The sequence below is a fragment of the Bombus affinis genome, chromosome 7 (genome assembly GCF_024516045.1).
Source record: "Bombus affinis isolate iyBomAffi1 chromosome 7, iyBomAffi1.2, whole genome shotgun sequence".
In the NCBI taxonomy this organism is placed as follows: Eukaryota; Metazoa; Arthropoda; class Insecta; order Hymenoptera; family Apidae; genus Bombus; species Bombus affinis.
In genome coordinates, this window is record NC_066350.1 from 15,655,522 (window position 1) to 15,672,756 (window position 17,235).

Below are 17,235 nucleotides of genomic sequence, written 5' to 3' on the forward strand. Positions count from 1 at the left end.
CGCCGGGTGAACTCCGGCTGCGTCAGCGTTTGGGCGATTGCCCTGCAGCAGCGAGAGCGAGACGGTTCTCAGAAAAATGCTGGACGCGCAAGAAAGATTGCGATAGGGTATGGTCGGTGCGCGAGAAGAGAGGAGCGAGACGGATAGATAGGAGGAGAGAAAAGGGAGTAGGTGAGCTAGGGGAATCATTCGAGAACGGTAGAAGATGATCGGAGGAGGAATGGCGAAGATGGAATGAGATCGAGTCGTGGACAGCTCGCAGTAGATGAAGAGAGATTAGAGCAGCGAATAAGAGAAACGAAACCCGTTCAGTTTGAGTTAATTTCCTTTGCAGGCTTGGATACAGCCGGATGGTCTGATCATTGTAAACGAGCGATCCTGCTCGTTTCGACTTACCGAGGAAAGAACAAGGAAAGAAGATTCTATGGAAAAACGAAGCCTCGAAGACGACAGTTGGAATAGCATTTCCGTGAAATCGGTTTAAAAATTGGATAGGAATGAAGATAGGAATTTGTCTAATGATTTTATGATTGCAAATAATTTCCAACAATTTTCCTGATGAGACGCCGACGCTGAGGAAATAGCGTTGATGTTACATCGCCGTTCGAATGGACAAATAACTTTCGCTTCTATTCTTCCCTTTCCACACCATTTCCGAATATTTCGCAAACTATACAAACGCGCAAAATTGTGTAATAAGCGAGATGTTCGTTGAGGATTCTCCACACGCGACTCTGTTTTATCAGATTAAACACAGCCTGGGTGTAGCGTTGTAACACGGAGTCAATGGATTAAAGCTTCTCGATAAACCAAACAACGTGGGATCTATGGGTCGAGATGCGAAATTATTCAGCGATATCCTCAGTGACTCAGGCTTTACAATTTGCGTATGTGCTTGTTCCCTAGGTCGGAAAAAATCAGCCTAATTGTCACCTTAACGTTGACTACTCGATGTATAGCAAATAACGGCAAAACAAGTTCAAAAAGCCTTCTTGTTGCAGTTGCAACTTCTCATACAGGGAATACGTTACCGTGTCAGTTAGAGTTAACAACTCAGGGGTTGCAACCGTGCATGATGAATTCTGTCTGGAGTGTCGACAAGACAGGAAGGCAGCAGTAAGTTCGCTCAGGTAGGAGAGCATTCGCTCGCGCTTGCAACGCGGGCAGGAAGCTACTAGTTCCAGTCAAGTCTCGGGCTCTGTTCGAGTCGGTTGTTTTGATGAGAGACGTTGCTGCACTAGGGGTTAGCTCGGAAGGGAGGCAAACGGGGATCAGGATCAGAAGACGACAAGGGAACGCAGAACTTTCTTCAATAATGACGAAGACCCCTATGGCAAGCTCGTTCCACCCTCGCAACAGAGCGTTCCTAGTAGTTACACCCTTACGGACTTACTACCCCTTAGCGACAGTTTTCAAATAGGCGTCTGTCGTCTGACACCCCAGTCGACATTCACCTATGCTGCGCCTCTTCGAGCCCCAGCGTCATCGTCGCCTTTCGTCGTCCTTTCGTTGTCTTCGAACAAAGGCATGCTTTAGTTGCACGTTACGTCGAACGATGGATTTCACCTCGACGCGAATCGTCGCTGTTTCCGATGGTGTTGTGATTTCTACAGGCGTTTCGACAGGCGTGACTTTCTTCTTCGTGATAGGAATAAACCGTATCTACGGTTGAATCGAGCGAAATAATGGAATTTTGAAAAGGATGAAGTCGCCGAACCCAATCTGTCACGTCTCTACATCCTGACGTATCCTGACATCCCTCTGAACCTTATTAAAGCTTCATAACGATTCGTGAACTTTGATCGCGATCAAAGAAACGAATCACCGGAACGGCCGGTTGACTGTCGAGCTGCTAGGAAATACTCTAAAACCGTCTATTAAATTTCTATCGACTCCACGCGGAAATGACGTCCCCCGGGATAAAACGACGGCAGTAGTAACAGAGAGAAGCAGGGTAGGTGTAGGAGAACCGAGGACGAGTGGTAGGGACGATATTGTAGCGGTTGTGGCGGTAGGTCGAGAAGGCGTGGTCTGCCGAGGCTGAGGGGTAACGAAAGAAGGGTGGCTCTGTCTGTCTTTCTTCTCATATGAAATCCCTATCGAAAGGGGTCTAACTTCCCTTCTGGCCTCTCGCTTTTCTCTAGTCGCGATGCTCTCACGTGCGACTTACGATGCCTGATGCGACGACGCCTGATGTGTGTGCATCCTTTCTCTTCTCCCGAGCCCCGGCTCCGCTCTGAAACGAATGTACATAACCACGCAAAGCCACGGTGTCCCCGTTCGTGCACGTACAGAGGGCACGATGCACCTGCAACGCTGGTGGAGGTGCACCAACACTCCCTTTAGCCTGGTAGTACGGTACAGTGTCAAAGGGTTGAAGGCGTGGGAGGGTAGGTGCAGCAGGCACGAGGGGAAAGCGCGAGCTCAGAGGGTGCAGTGGAGTAGGAGAGTGTCTAGACAGACAGGGTGGTTAGGCTGGTTGGGTGGCTGGCTTGCTGGCTGGCTGGCTGGCTGGCTGGTTGGCTGGTTGGCTGGCTGGCTGACTGGTTGGATGACTAGATGGCAGTCGCAACGGTGTGCACAGGGTTGCATCATTCTGGGCTGCATTGTGGCAAACGAGAGAGAGGAGAAAGAAGAGAGTTGAGGTTGAGAATGAGGGGGGAGAGAGAGAGAGAGGTAGCTGGGAGGATGGAACTACTTCTTCAGGCAGACTACCTTAAGTGAAGACTGCCCTCGTGGTACGTGCATGTATCTACCTACCTACCTTTACGAGCCAGATAAAACTAGCTGAGGGGGAAAAAGAAGGCCCTTTCTTTAGGCCGCGACCGTAATGAGAGCCGCGACTTGGGTGGAGCAGGCGATTGGCCGCTACTACAGCGAAAAAAGGACAGGCAGCTCTTCTCGGCCGTCTTCCCCTACATAGAGACGGACGTGTCCTTATCACTGAACCGTCGTTATGCGTAATGAGGGAACGTTCTCCGCGGGGCGAATTGAAAGAGCTCGATTTTGAAATTTCCGCGGGAACGGAATTCCTGCATTGTTTTGGAGATAACGGAGTCAGGTGAAATTTCTTCTTCAGAACGAATACCCAATTTTCTTCTCGTTTTTTCTTTTTTTTTTTACAATTGCTTGCCCTTTTCAACAGCCACGAATAAACGAATTCCACGAGGAATAACCTGTTTCGGAACAACGTCCTCTTTACAATCATCCGTATAATTACAAGGAAGTGGCGTATAGAAAAGATACAAGCCAAGTAATGATGATGCAGTACGAAATTATTTCTTATAATATGGGATGATCATCGTGTTAGCCGCGATAGAGACACGATTTTTCATCGGAAGACGCGGTAACGCGACTCCATCGATGGAAGAAGGAAATGTTGACATTTTCCCTCGTTAATTGCCTTAACATCGCCCAGATCGGTGGAAGAAGGAAATGACGCGAAAGAACATTGACGATGTACCATGCGCGGCTTGCTTGCGTTTGCGTGTACCATACGAATCTCCATAAATTACACGTCATACTTGCATAATTTTAATTAAACAAACACGACCAACCGCTAGATCAACAAAAACGCACCGAACGACTTTCCAATAGCTTGCATTTTGGCGTACCTAACACAGACAACTGAGCTCGCTCGGTTGCGTTTGTATGCAGACGCGTATCTGCAACCCCCTCTAATTTATTCCACTCGCTTAACGATTTGTCTGATGCAACGTAATTATAAATATAATCAGTATACGTTAAACGAAATAGGCTACACGCGTATCGTGTACGCAGCGTTGGTCCGCGGAATATCGCCATTAACACTGTTCATAGCCGTGAAATTTATCGTAAAACTACATAACGCAATGGTCTGCCGTATTATTTCAATGCCGTGTTTCCCTATTCTTCGTTGGTGGAAATGTTAATTAATTTTTTTCAGAACTTTTGTTGAAAGAGTTGTTTGGATTTTACGAAGAATTTTCGTTCGCATAAATTCAATGTAACTACTTTAGAGAAGAAATTCTAATAAGCGCGGTAGTTTCCTTGCGCATCCTTTGATTATCATTTCGATTTTAGGTTCGTGATCGATAATTTTTAGTTCAAATACCGGTCGAATATCCGTAATAAAACGAGAAAGAGAGAAAAAGCGAGCATAGAATGGTCATAGAAGGGAAAACTTAAAAAAACATTTAACATTTGCATTCGACATTTCTGCGTTTAGTTTCTTTTTGCCCATTGACCACATTGAAATATATTTTACCCATTGATTTTATGTAAATTAGAAATTCGATCGACCACGTGAAACGTGACAAGAAGATGCCGAAAGAGTAAAGGTGGAAGCAAGACTCCATTTAATCAGACAAGATCAATCATGACGGTTCGCGTTCCACCACTACGTGACGACGTAGGTTCTCTTTCACCTTGTACAGCTTATCCAGATTCACCGGATTCGTTAGTAGATTCGTTTAAGAGTTTGGCCAGGCATGGCTGTACGATCTGGTGGAACACTGCCTCGGCTTTACTGGCATGCAACCAGCAAAGAAGAAGCCTTTCCCTACCAGCGCGTGCAAGGCTACCGTGTGCTTCCTTGGCCCTTGCTCCTCATATTCGATTTCAACCTTTAGCTGGGTGAAACGTCGGGGCCATTCGGCAGGTTCACTCACGCACGTTTCACCTACCGATAGTCGACGTACGCCACTTTCGTGTTGACTACCGTTGTCGTGCGTGCATGCGTGTTTCTGCCCATCCGAACAACGGGTATCGGATGTACGCTTTCGTGTGCACGCTCCTGTAAGTCCTCTCCTTCCAAAATGCCGGCATTCCGAATTATTATCCACCGACCGCAGCGCTGGTACCATATCTGTTTAAACTTGCATGTTAAAAGCAGGATAAATAGAACATTCCCCTTACCTCTCTCTTTCCTTTTATCTTTGCCGTGAATATTTTATCATAATAGACGCGACGTATCATGCAGATGCATAAAGTTATCCGACACATAATATATTTATTTTTCAAATAAACACTCGTCTCTTTTAGTAAGTCAATTGTTTTTTACATCCGTTTGTCGTACTCGCGTTAAATATTTTACTTTCTCTTTATGACTATCGTATCCCGTGACAAATTTCACTGTTTGAAAAATCATATTATTTTTTTATATTACCTACTATATAGGTATAGATAAAAAGTTGTTTGTTAAATTATCAGTACGGTGTAACCATTTAGCGGAAAGTTAATAATGCGTAAATCTGTCTCGCTCGTTTTCTTTTTATTTCCATCGTTATCTACTATGTTACCGTAATAATGTCACGTCATGTTTATACGTAAACCCAGTTCATTATGCCGCTTTAGTGTGAAATAATTACAGGTGGAAACGCATGAATGACCGTATTCGTCGTAACGGCATCGGTCCTGGCAGCGGCGCTTCCGGGAATGTAGGAAAAATTATATAACGCAGAACAGGCATATTAAAAACACAATGCCTTCGACGGAACGCGTACGCATCATAATTAAAACTGTCCGGTAATTCAATAACGTTGACCGAGCGAGACAGCTTTGTGGTTTCGTCGGGCGACAGCCGCCAGATCGAACGAAAACACCCTCAAAGGCGACCAACGGCGCAAAATTATTTTGCTCGTTTATGATAAACAGGAAAAGTGTGGCGAATCGATGTGGCGCGCGCCGTTGTCGCGACAGAATTTCCATGGTGCAACGTAAACATAAAGTTATTAACTGGAACAACAGCCGAATGAGAAACGATGTATTCCCATTTGCGCCGTTAAATGGAACATTTGTGCTGGCGGCGAATTTTCCGCCGCGTATTTGAACGCCGTTAATCGGATAATATTAAATATTTGCACGGATAATGCGCGGAATTTGATCGAGTTCCAACGAAATTCGATCGGTAACCCTCAATAACGATCGTCTTTTTCTTCCTTTTCTTTCCTTTTTCTTAATAACGGTATGCCTATTTCTCGTCTTCGCAAAGAACTCAGTTTCACAAAGGATTAAAATTCTCAAAATTGTACGGATCGACGATGTGTTATTACGAAAAATGGCGATCGCAGTCGGATCAGCGGCAAACGTTTCGTATCTCAAACGAAAGGGCCGGGAAATTGGTATTTCACGCTATAAACGAGAGTACTGATAATTCGATAATATCGGACGTTCCGAGCTGCCTGGCGTACAAAGTCGCGTTGCCCCTCGCAGCCAGTCGGGACCGGAGCGATCGAGAGTCTATTTTGAGTGAGACGTGGGTATCGATGAGATGTAGATACAGATAATAGATTTATAGAAACGGAGGGAACTCGATTTCGCTTCGGATACGACGGACGGTTTAGCGATATGGACAATTTGAAGCAACGTCGATCCCCCGTTAGGGATCCGGCGCAAAGAGCGAACTTTCAATAAATTCAAATGTCATCGTTCGAGTTGAATTTTAAGGGGCCGGAATGAGACATTCGGGCCGAGAATAATCAAAACTTTCGAGCTCTTGATAACCGGCAATGTACGTTTATACGACGTCATAAAAGTAGCTCAAAACTTTGACTTTACAGCTTCGTCTCGATTTAAAGTCCCGTAAGTACGACCTCTTCTTGCGGATAGACTATGTACAGTAATGTACACTTCATCTCGGAATTGTCGTAACGTGATTACATAGAACCTCGTATGTAAACGTTGTTGCAATGGCAGACAGAAAAAAATCGCAATAATTCGTCTACTGTAGCCAGTCCGTATGATTCCACGGTAAGGCGACCGCGATTTTATTGCACCCCCAGCGGGTGTGAGCGTCATTACCGCTCAGTAAGCAGCGAAATTATCATGAAATAGTACCTCACGTCGCGAAAACAAGCCAACAGAAATAATATCGTGGAGGCTACGATTAGACCACATTGTTCGTTGCGATACTCGTAAAACACATGTTTTCTTGAATTTTCCCATTCTCTTTAGCTCGTCGTTTGAAACAAATTTTTTTTTTGGGGGGGGGGATGCGACCATCGATACTTTGCCATCGTACGCAGGAAATGCAACGAGAGAACCAACTGATAAACGAACTGATAAAAATTATCGTAATACGTCTCCGAGGCAGCTTTCGCCAGCAAGCCAGATCGTGGAATGGAAAATCTCTTTCACGACGGAACCAGCTTAACGAAATGAAATTTCACAGTCCGTCCATCCTTCTCTCTTCTTCCGTGTTTCACTCCCTCCGCTTTCTCTTTTCTTTCTCTACCACTTCTGTCTCTGTTCGTCGACTGTCTCCTGCGTCTGTTTATCTTTCTTCTATCCTCCGTTGGTTCACTCCTCGGTCGCTACTGCCGCGCTCTTTCTTCCTGCTAGTGGAAGCAGCTTCAGATATGAGAATTTAAAATAGGGATGGAAACGAATTGCCGGGTTTTCAACTGCTACGACAACGTTCCGCTTCTATGGAGCTCGCATGCACGCGGCTTTACCATACGTTAATACAATAGTTTAATTCCACAAAATAGAATATATGCGATGTAAGATAGGAATAGATATAATATCAATGGATGATTTATTAATTTGATATTTATATGATACACGTTAGATTACTGAGAAATAAAATTTTATTTCACCTACATATAGTATGAAAAATTTATTTTTATATTGCGTATCTTCTGCTTGATACATTGTTCGAATTCAATCCGATTGCGAATGGCTGAAGAGATTTTCGTTTAACATTCTGATTGGTTGGAAACAGAGTTCCTTATAAGAGCAACGAGTCGAGGATTCCTGGAATTGTAGGTGGTGCATTCCAAGAATCGACCGTGACTGTTGCCAGCGTACCGTCTATGGCCAGCAATTTATAACTCCGTACTTACGAAGCAACAGCGCTTCGGGTTCATCCCCTTCTACAACATTAACGTGCGTTTAGAAATCAACCTTTGCACGACGATTCAACTTTTTCCATACCTATCGTGCATACTCTGGAGCATGCATATTGGTTCAAAACATACGAAAAGGAAGTATTTCGAGTTGGAATGGATATTTTAAGCCAGGCTAGATTCGCGGTATCACGGTATTACAGATTCGTCGCGGACGATAGACGACGAACGCAACGCGCGTTCGATAAGGGGATGAAACGAGCGTTCGCGAAACGGATCGAGCGAGCCGGGTACGTTTCGGTGTTTTAATGGGTCGTTATTGTCAATAACGATTGGTTTTACGGACGAACGAATGTCGTGTACCGTGTGCGCACGGCCAAATGCGTATGACGTTCTCGCCGCACGCCTCACGGATTATTCGGACTGCAGCTCGATTCAGATTCCAACGGTATTTACGGCGGACACGTCGCAACAAGGAGCTTCCAGCGTAATCCACCGTGAAAGAACAATTATCGGCGTCGCGATGGTGACAGAACGAATGGGAAATCCAGCCAGGATCGTCGGTTGGTTATCGATTTCCCCAACAGTCCACCTATCTTTTTTTCCTCGACGAATCGTTTGAATTCGGATACGACCCAGGCACGGTTAAAACGTGTCACCTACGCTTCCTGATTATTTGATCAGTTTAAATCCACACCGATTTCTCGTCAATCTCGCTTGTCTAATTTTTCGGAAAGTAGAATAAGAAATGTATCCGTGGTATAATAATACTTTATCCGGTGGTAAAACAGCGATAAATTTAAAAATAAATGATAATCTGTGGCTGGTGATACGAGAATCTATATACATATACATATGCGTATATATAAACGTGTATATAATATATATTTATATATAACGCGCGATAAATCTTCGGTGCTCGGCCCGTCGCCTATACTATATCCTGCAGTGCGAGCGGTCCAGTCCTTGAATTTGCCACGTTCATAAATTTCAACGGCGCGATAAAGTCCCCGCTCGAGGTCCTGGTCATCGCATCGACGAGGAAGTCTACGAACCGGATGTAACGAAGAACATGCAGGCGAGAATCGCCACAACCTGTGTGCCGCGCACGTCCACCGAGAGACGTCCGCGATCTTCTTTTTCCTTTCTCCAGGCCCTCTGCTCGTTTCCTCCTCTTTTTATGCTCGCTTTCCCTTTCCGTTCGTTGCCGCAGGATTCGACCGCGTAATCGTCACGACGGCCACGACAACGACTACGACGAAGAAGACGGTAACGTGTGGCGAACGAGGCCATAAGGCCCGTCGAAGGGCGAGCTCCGCACCTACAGCGTGAAGAATGTTAACAAGCCGTGGCGGTGGCAGCGTTGCACGGACACTGGCCAGTTTTTCTGCGTTTCTCTGAACGTGTGCCGATGCCATCGGGAAGTCCTTAAGCCGTCGGGTAATAAATGTAAGGATAATGAGCCGTTGCACGTCCAGCGAGGATTAGGACTGCAGATAAGGGTCGCTGATCTCTTCTCGCGCCAAGACAATACGCCCTCGTTGGGCTTTGATATAACGAAAAGGACGTTATTCGACGGATCTGTCCCGCATACACGTGTACTATATAGCGCAGATTGATTGCGAAATCCTTCGTGGACGGGCGTCATTGTGCGTTTGGATTTTGATTAATCGTCTCCGCCGAATAATTAAATACGGCGGTGGCGGCAAAAAGCCCTAACGACGTAAGCACGGGTATGAAAAAAGGGAGGATCTGTGTTACTACTTCTTATCTGTTAGAGAATACAATAGGTGCCAGTTTGCCGCTCGAGGGAGAATTATGTATCAAGCGACGCGGCAGAATTGATCGTTACGTGGAGAGTTGTTAATTAGCATAACGACGAATGTAGGTCGGCCGTGATCTTTTTACGATGCTATAGCGCGAAGAAGCAAAAGCAAAACGATTTCGTGTAAATCACACGTACCTGGTTAGCCATTATCGATTCGCTTAAAACAATGTTAGCGAATCGTAGTGGTTGGATGTAACGTGGAATGAGAGAGTAGATTCGATTTTAAGGCTATTTTTAGCCAGCAGTCGAATTGATTAAGGATCCCAGAGTGGAAAATGGAATTTCGGTTACAAGATTAATTGAAATTGTTCTCTAGGGGAGAAGTACAAGTCCCGAGATACCGACCTGAACGAAAACTCTGGTAAATCGTTTCGGAATTGCTGTCTTTCCAAGCCGTGAATTCTTTTCCCCCGTGCCAACGGTGTCGACAACGGCGCGGCGTTACTTCTCGCCCGAGCGCCTCGGCTGAGACCTTTATGACACAATGACTTAATGGAAGTTTGCACATTACTCACGAGTTCCATGGCGATTATGTTGGACCATGGCGGTAAAGTTAGTCACGCAAGGTGAATACACGTAGCGCGAGCAGGGCGTAACAGAGGCGAGGGAAGATGGATGTCGGTGTTTTGAGAAATTGAGACAACGGCCACTGTCACGCGAGATAAATTATACACAGCCCTATTGGTAAATTGGATCGAAGACGATCGGGATATGGATACGGGAGACCGTGATTTCACCTTAATGATTAAGTTATCGTTCGATTCATATCGATTACACTGACATTGCTCGTTTTCGGTAAAATTATCAACACGATGTCGTTTAAATACACGTGATATGGAATGATAAAAACACTAGGACAAAACGATGATCTGTTCACGTTTGTCAATTCGAAACTTTCCAAGTCAATTTTATAATATCACGTTCCATCTAGAAAATCTTTTAAACGATTATTTAAGATCTTTGAAAGCGAAATGACGGTACCTCTGCACAGGCAAGGCTTCGTAGAAAGTTGAATGCTCCATTCACGTGGAAATGTGCAGACAACTGAGCATATCCAGGCGTATCCCCCAATTACTTCGATTGCATTAATTAATTGCCTTAACGATAATCTTATTCCGTATTCAAATTGTTCCGCCATCCGACCCTTGTTATGCGATATCAAGTGGGCGAGAACTCGCATCGAATTGGATTAGGTCAATTCCCTTCCGCCCCACCTTCCTGTCGGTTCTCTCGCTCGACCGTCGACTATCTCCCTTTATCTGGCCGCAGCTCACCCTAGTCTACGAGCATTACGCGAAATCCAATTCCTTTGGCCGAGCGTACGGTCCAGCCCGTAATATCCTGAACTACGTCGTACGGGCTCATCCACACGTACAGTTATGCCATTGCACCGCCAGTCAGAAACGCGGTCGACGCGTCGTAGATCGCGCTAATGATTCCACCAAGTTGGAAATTCAGAATCGGTCCACGATCTAACGGGTCATAAAAGACAGCACGCGGTACACTGGAACTCGATTCGAACTACTGTATTTTCACCGTGTTTCCGGAATCCTACGAACTGTTGGCTCTTCTTCGAGGAACTTTGTAAGAAGAGTGGCGTGAATGGGAGCGAGGTTAATGCTGGGAAGTTTCAGATGAATTCCTTCTGCACGAGGAATTCTTGCGCAGGTGATACGAGGAATGCACGTATCCTTTTGTTAACGCTGTGAAGATCGTGTGCCAAATATTTCTACGTATATTATCCTCTCGTTTCTGATATTTATAGGATATTTATGTTATTTGTTTGTTTTATTCGTTAGAATTTCGATCCTCTGCCTTTATCAATTCGTAACAAAATAGTCCTCAAGGTATATCAGATTTAATTGCCAAGTAAATGCAGTCTAAGTGGGAAAGCAATACACTGATCCTAAGCGCAAGAAACATAGCAGCAGATTAGTTCAATTAGGGAGATTACAAGGGCTTCGGAAAGAAGATCGACCACCCAGTTGTCGCTAAGTATCCGACGAATATACCCTGTCAAAAGCATCAAGCCATTGTGAGACGAGGGATGAGCGAAGCTTGAGGGTGGCCAATTAGTCAGAATTAGAAGGGCCATTAGTCACTATCTCGCCGCTACGCCGTGCCGATCGTCGTATGTTCCACGATCGAACTACTAGCAGAAACACGAACTGTGTTTCTCGGCCATTGGCACGCAAACCGGGATGAAATTACTTTACATTTTAATTAGCAGTCCAGTGTTCTCTCTTTCCCTTTCCCTCCTGCCTCTGTCTACCTCCAACCACCATTGCGTCCAGCGTCTTCGTCCTGATCCCAATCTATCGACTCGACGATCGGATTATACTCCGGAGAGCGGTTTTCGGTTTTCTTCGGGGGGTCGACGACGTAGCCGGAAGATCCTGTAGATAGTAATAAATTGGACGTTAAGCGGCGAAAATTGACCAATTAGAGTAGACGGCCGGCTTTTCCCGTTCCTAAAGTCTTTATAGGAGTAATCGAGCTCCCCACGAAACGCGAATTAATTGGTCCTTCGGTGTCTCGTTGAGAAACTCGATGAGGCTCGAGGTAAGGATATCCAAGAGCGAGACTGTGGTGATAGGTCTAGAACGTCTTATGGGGAATCGAGTCGTTTATTAGACGGAGTCAATTAACTGGGAACGCCGTTTCTCCAGATACTTTTGAATAGCAATAACGAAACTCTGGTCACGAATCGTAGAGATGTTCCTCGGGCGAAACTGGGTTATTTAAATGCAAGCGTTCTCGTCCACAGTTACCATCCGTTATCCACGCGTGGAATCGACTGAACCGTACTGAAATTACGCGTGTTTAGACCACGCGTGCGTATATTGTAATAGCAGAAAAATTGACGATAACGATTGCGAAATTTTCTATCGTAATTACAACTGTCTATTAACTAGCAATGATGAAAGGGAAACCGGCATAGCAAAAATAGATCTACTATGGATAATGCGTTAATGATTTAATGATGAGCGATCAGGGAGTAGTAATGCGCACAAACGGGGCCAAATGCAAGTGCATACATACATGATAATAGGCAAACCGATTATTCTCTAATGCGGCCAGTTCAACGTGCATTTGGCGTCTTCCGGCGAATTCAGTGTATCGACCGCTAAACGTTAACAGTCAAACGACCAATAATTATTCATGAAAATTTCGCGAACCACTAATCGACCTCTTTCTTCTACCTTATTATCTTGTAACTTTTCTTATTGGTTTCATACGTACTTCCACGGTTAACGATAATATCGAAACGTCGTAAACAGTAACGCGAACATTCAAAATCGTTGATCCTGGGTCATGAAAAGCTTTTATGTTCTCCAGTGGTCGCGGCTCTAAAACTTTCAATAGCGACAGCCAATCCTATTAGCTGGGAAACAAGCGGTCGAGTCGACCACGCGGAAAGCTGCGTGCGACGAGACTGTCGAGAGTTAATTTCACGGGGCAATCGACCGATCCCACTGTTTTCCGCAAGGACGGAAACCTTTTCGCGCAGAAGCGGTCGCATTGTTTCACGACTCGCGTTTGACGTCCGTGAATAAAGGGCTGCCCCGTTATTTCTAATAACCGAGGCGATCGTTCGCAAAGAACCGGACGCAGATGAAGCAACATTTTCGCAAACGGGCGATTGGCATGCTCGATTAACGGTGATGGAGGTCGCCACAATACAGCAAACGCAGTTTACGAACTTAGTCAATTTTCCTCTCGTTAGTCCACGTACTACGCCTGACCCCGACAAATTCACTCGACGTTCGCGTTTTTTGTCAGCTTCCTGCTGCCAGTCTCGACGTTCATCGAGCGTCACGAAATTTCGTGGCCATCTACCCACCGCTTGTAATTGTAACAGTGGTAAGGACGCGAGGCGAAATTCTGCTTGACGAGGATTGCGCTTTTCGAACAAGTTTCCAACGAGTTTCCTGATATTTCCTTGTGTATCAAACTTGTATGAATGCTTTACCGGTTAATAAGCTTGGGGTAGAAAGTTGCGCATTGAACATGGCTGTACTTTGATTTAAATTAATATTGTTACCTCTTTCGCATGTTATGTAAGGCATCTTTAATCCCTACTTCGTAACATCGTACACTCGTTACACGAATCGTGGTTTCAATTCAAGAAAGATAAGTCTTTTTTATTGCAGAAAATTGGTGTTCTACTTGCATTTCAGCTTCTTTTAGATTTCTCAATGTATAATAATAATATTATAATAGTAAGTAGAAAAATCCAAAGGTAAAGGTGTACTCATTTTCAAGTAAATAGCGATTCCTTGTTATCAACAAATTTTCTAACTGTAGAAAAATACGAATTACTTTTCTCAACTTTACGACGGAGTCTCGTTAGAAAATTAAAAGCCTTTTTGTTTATTGCAAAGAAAACGTGATTGAAAAAATTGTAAGATGGTAAATTTTTGGATGATGATATATCTAAAAGTCCAATCTCAATTAAAAATATCCGGGAGGGGGGAGGGTTCAGAATAGCGTGAGCCGTTTGTCGGCAAGTTAAAATTCGAGTTTTTAAGCAGACATTTCTTGCAGAACAAAGCTCGGTAGCCGTTTTTAATGGAATGACACAAAGCTTCGAGTCATTTGTTAGTCTAGACAACGAACGCTCTGTCTGAGGATGTGAAACATTCCGCAAATGCACTTTACTTTGTCCATTGTCGTGGATGGCAGGCGGCATGGAGCTCTGCTCAACTCTTTTTGCATGCGACCCGTGCATTTTTCTCTCATTACGTCGCATAAAACGCTTTCCGCGGAATCTATTTTGGCTTCCCCTTTCGTCGACTCAGTTTTTCGCCGATGAAGCAATCTCCGAACGCTGTGGAACCGTTTATCTCTACTTTGCTCTTCGATGGGAGATTTTAATCGAACGCTTTAGTTCAACCAATTCGATTCTTATTCACCTTGATTCTAATCTTATATTTCACAATTTGTGGGATCCTAAGAAACTTATAATAAAAATGTCAACTAATTTATACGATTACCTTATAATAACCAAAATTTTAGTTAATTATCAATGACATCTAATTCTAATTCTAGAATAATTATCGCCTTAAATTTCGTAAAAGCTGATTAACTAGGATACGCAATCACATCGAAATACAGGATAAAATTGAATATTATGTCTGCTTACGTAACTTAATGCAATTCACGGCCAAGTTCCACGGTAATTTTCCCGCAACCACCTGTCTATGATTAGAAATTTGGACTGTTCGTTTTAGTGGTTGTATCGCTTTCCATATCACAATCGCAACCACCATCGTAGCTCGTTCGGTGTAACGAGTCCTTATTCGGTGGCACGGGTTGAAAAGCAGGCGAACAAAATTGGCGGAAATCGAGAAAAGGAGCGGACGAATCGATTTATCGGAGGGCAGACGTGTATGCACGTACGTTGGAATCCGTTAACGAGAATTTTATCTATGGAATTCCGCTGTTATTTCGTTTGAAACTCATCGCGCGCCGATAGAATCACATTCTTTCGTGGTAATAGAAATCGAAGCACATATTGACCGTTCCTAATTCCGAGCGAGTGGCGAGATCAAAAAACGGGCGGACGATTGATTAGAAAGCAAATGGAAAAGATTGGGGTGGCCGGCCGGACGGGGGATTACGAAATTTAACAGATGCTGTTTGCGCAACACGGATCAGCAAACAATTCTCTTGAATTTTCATTTGATACGTTCATTGGTAGTAGATCGTTCATGGGAATTATGACGGTATCTACCATTTAATCAAGATTGTATAAATTCGTACGTACGAATTGACTCACGTAAATTGATTAATTCCTCCATTAAGAGCATACTTTGTAACGTAACAACCGTGTTAATCGTTGAGCGCATAATAGCAGTTTTGTTAATTACACTGAAATGAAGATATCAGAAATGAAAAGATCGTAATTTAAACAGCCGAGATGTGTACATACAAGATAATTTTACATCATTCCGAAGAACCAGTGTTTAATGTGATGAATAGCAATTATGGTAAGCTCTTATTTTCAGGTGAATCTACCTCGGTAAAATGTTACGACGCAGCGATAGTTGCAGAAACAACAGGGTTTTACCACGCGTATTTAATCATTCCTGAAACTAAGATCATTTTTCAATGAACAATAAAATTAATGGTCTTCGCTTACTTACTTCCCAACCATTCTCCACTAGTATGGTCACCTTACCGGTGAAATATAATAATTATCTCGTATCCTTGTTTGTACACCGAGATATCAAAGTTCGCGGAAAATAAACGAAGCAGGCAATTTGACAAGCCAGGACACACATGCTTGTGAAAGCAGCGGAAGACAAATTTTGCCAGACTGCTTTGTAATTTCCCTCGTCTCCTGCGATTTCTGATTTTATCTGCCAATTTAAAGACACTTAAATATAGGTAGCTATTTAACGTAAACAAAATTTTTAGTAATTCAAAGTTCGCGATCACGAGCAACGTATTCTTACCGTGAAATAAAAGAAGCTTTCTCTCAGCCATATCGTTGACGGCAATTCACGAAAACGAATATTATGTCCGCGATTTATGTATATCTATTAACTTGATCGAGACAGCTAATTCAATATCTCGTACGGTTTATTTTCCTTCGTCGAAGATCTACACGGATTTGAAATACAGGTTGGCTATATCGTAGCCAGGCTATATTGGTAATATCGTTTTCGAAGAATTTCGTAGCCGTTTTGATAAGGTTGTTAATTCACCGTGGCCAATCTACCTGGCGAGCCGCATGATGGCGCGTGGAAGATCACGTACCCTACAAGTTGTAGAGAAAACAAAATCGAAAACCAATATCGAGTCGACCACGGCCGGGCACGCCCGTTTATTTTCGCGATTTTAAGTAGAAGATTGATCGTCGTCGAGGTGACCAATTCCAGCTCGGTTCGTTGAATTCTTGCCTCGATCTTGACGTTCAGTACCAATGTTATTGCTTCCTGTTGTTTTCGCTAAAATTACTAGCGAAAAATAAAGGTACCGGCTTGTACCGATCACCTTAGATCCGGTGAAAACGTTGGCCAGCATTTATTGCGAGACGATCGAGAACACGAGATCAATCAAATAAAAAAGAAAAATGTCTTCGCGATATTTTGCTTCCTTTTTTATCCCTTTAGTAAATGATTCTCATATCGCAGAATTGAAAACTTTATCTTTTAAGATATACATAACGTCGTCATATAACGCAAAGATGATCCGGTGTAATTTATTGCACAGCGTTAATAATATGCTATTTTCTTTGTTACTGTGTATCGCCATAAATTTCGGTTCACCTGGAGAGTTTCGTTAATCCATTGGTCCTACAGCTAAAAATACTCGTTGAATAAGTGACTAAAGCGCAATAACGCATTGCCAAATGATCGCCCGCGACAGGTAGATAACTTTTATCCCAGTCGAACGATTTATGGATGGTCGCATTAACCGCAACGTAGTTGTTTAACGCGTTTTAAATAAAATCGAAACTGGCTACGGATAGCAGTGGCGGCGCGAGGCAAAACACGAGCAGATTTTCATCAGCAGATTACACCGTCGAACCTCTAGTTTTAATTATCGAGCTTTAATCTAATTTGTGCTTCT

The 17,235-nt window shown here is 43.9% G+C and overlaps 2 long non-coding RNA genes across 4 annotated transcripts in view; one reads left to right on the forward strand and one right to left on the reverse strand.

The window, feature by feature from the left end:
• LOC126918658 (uncharacterized) overlaps positions 1-17,235 on the forward strand; it is a 362,464-nt gene that overhangs the window by 236,498 nt on the left and 108,731 nt on the right. The gene's annotated exons all lie outside the window — the stretch shown is intronic.
• LOC126918659 (uncharacterized) lies at positions 7,551-16,253 on the reverse strand. The gene is made up of 5 exons (XR_007711395.1): positions 16,116-16,253; positions 15,804-16,019; positions 15,603-15,752; positions 15,437-15,528; positions 7,551-7,853 (listed from the first exon to the last, which is right to left on the reverse strand). It is a non-coding gene; the product is annotated as an uncharacterized LOC126918659 (long non-coding RNA).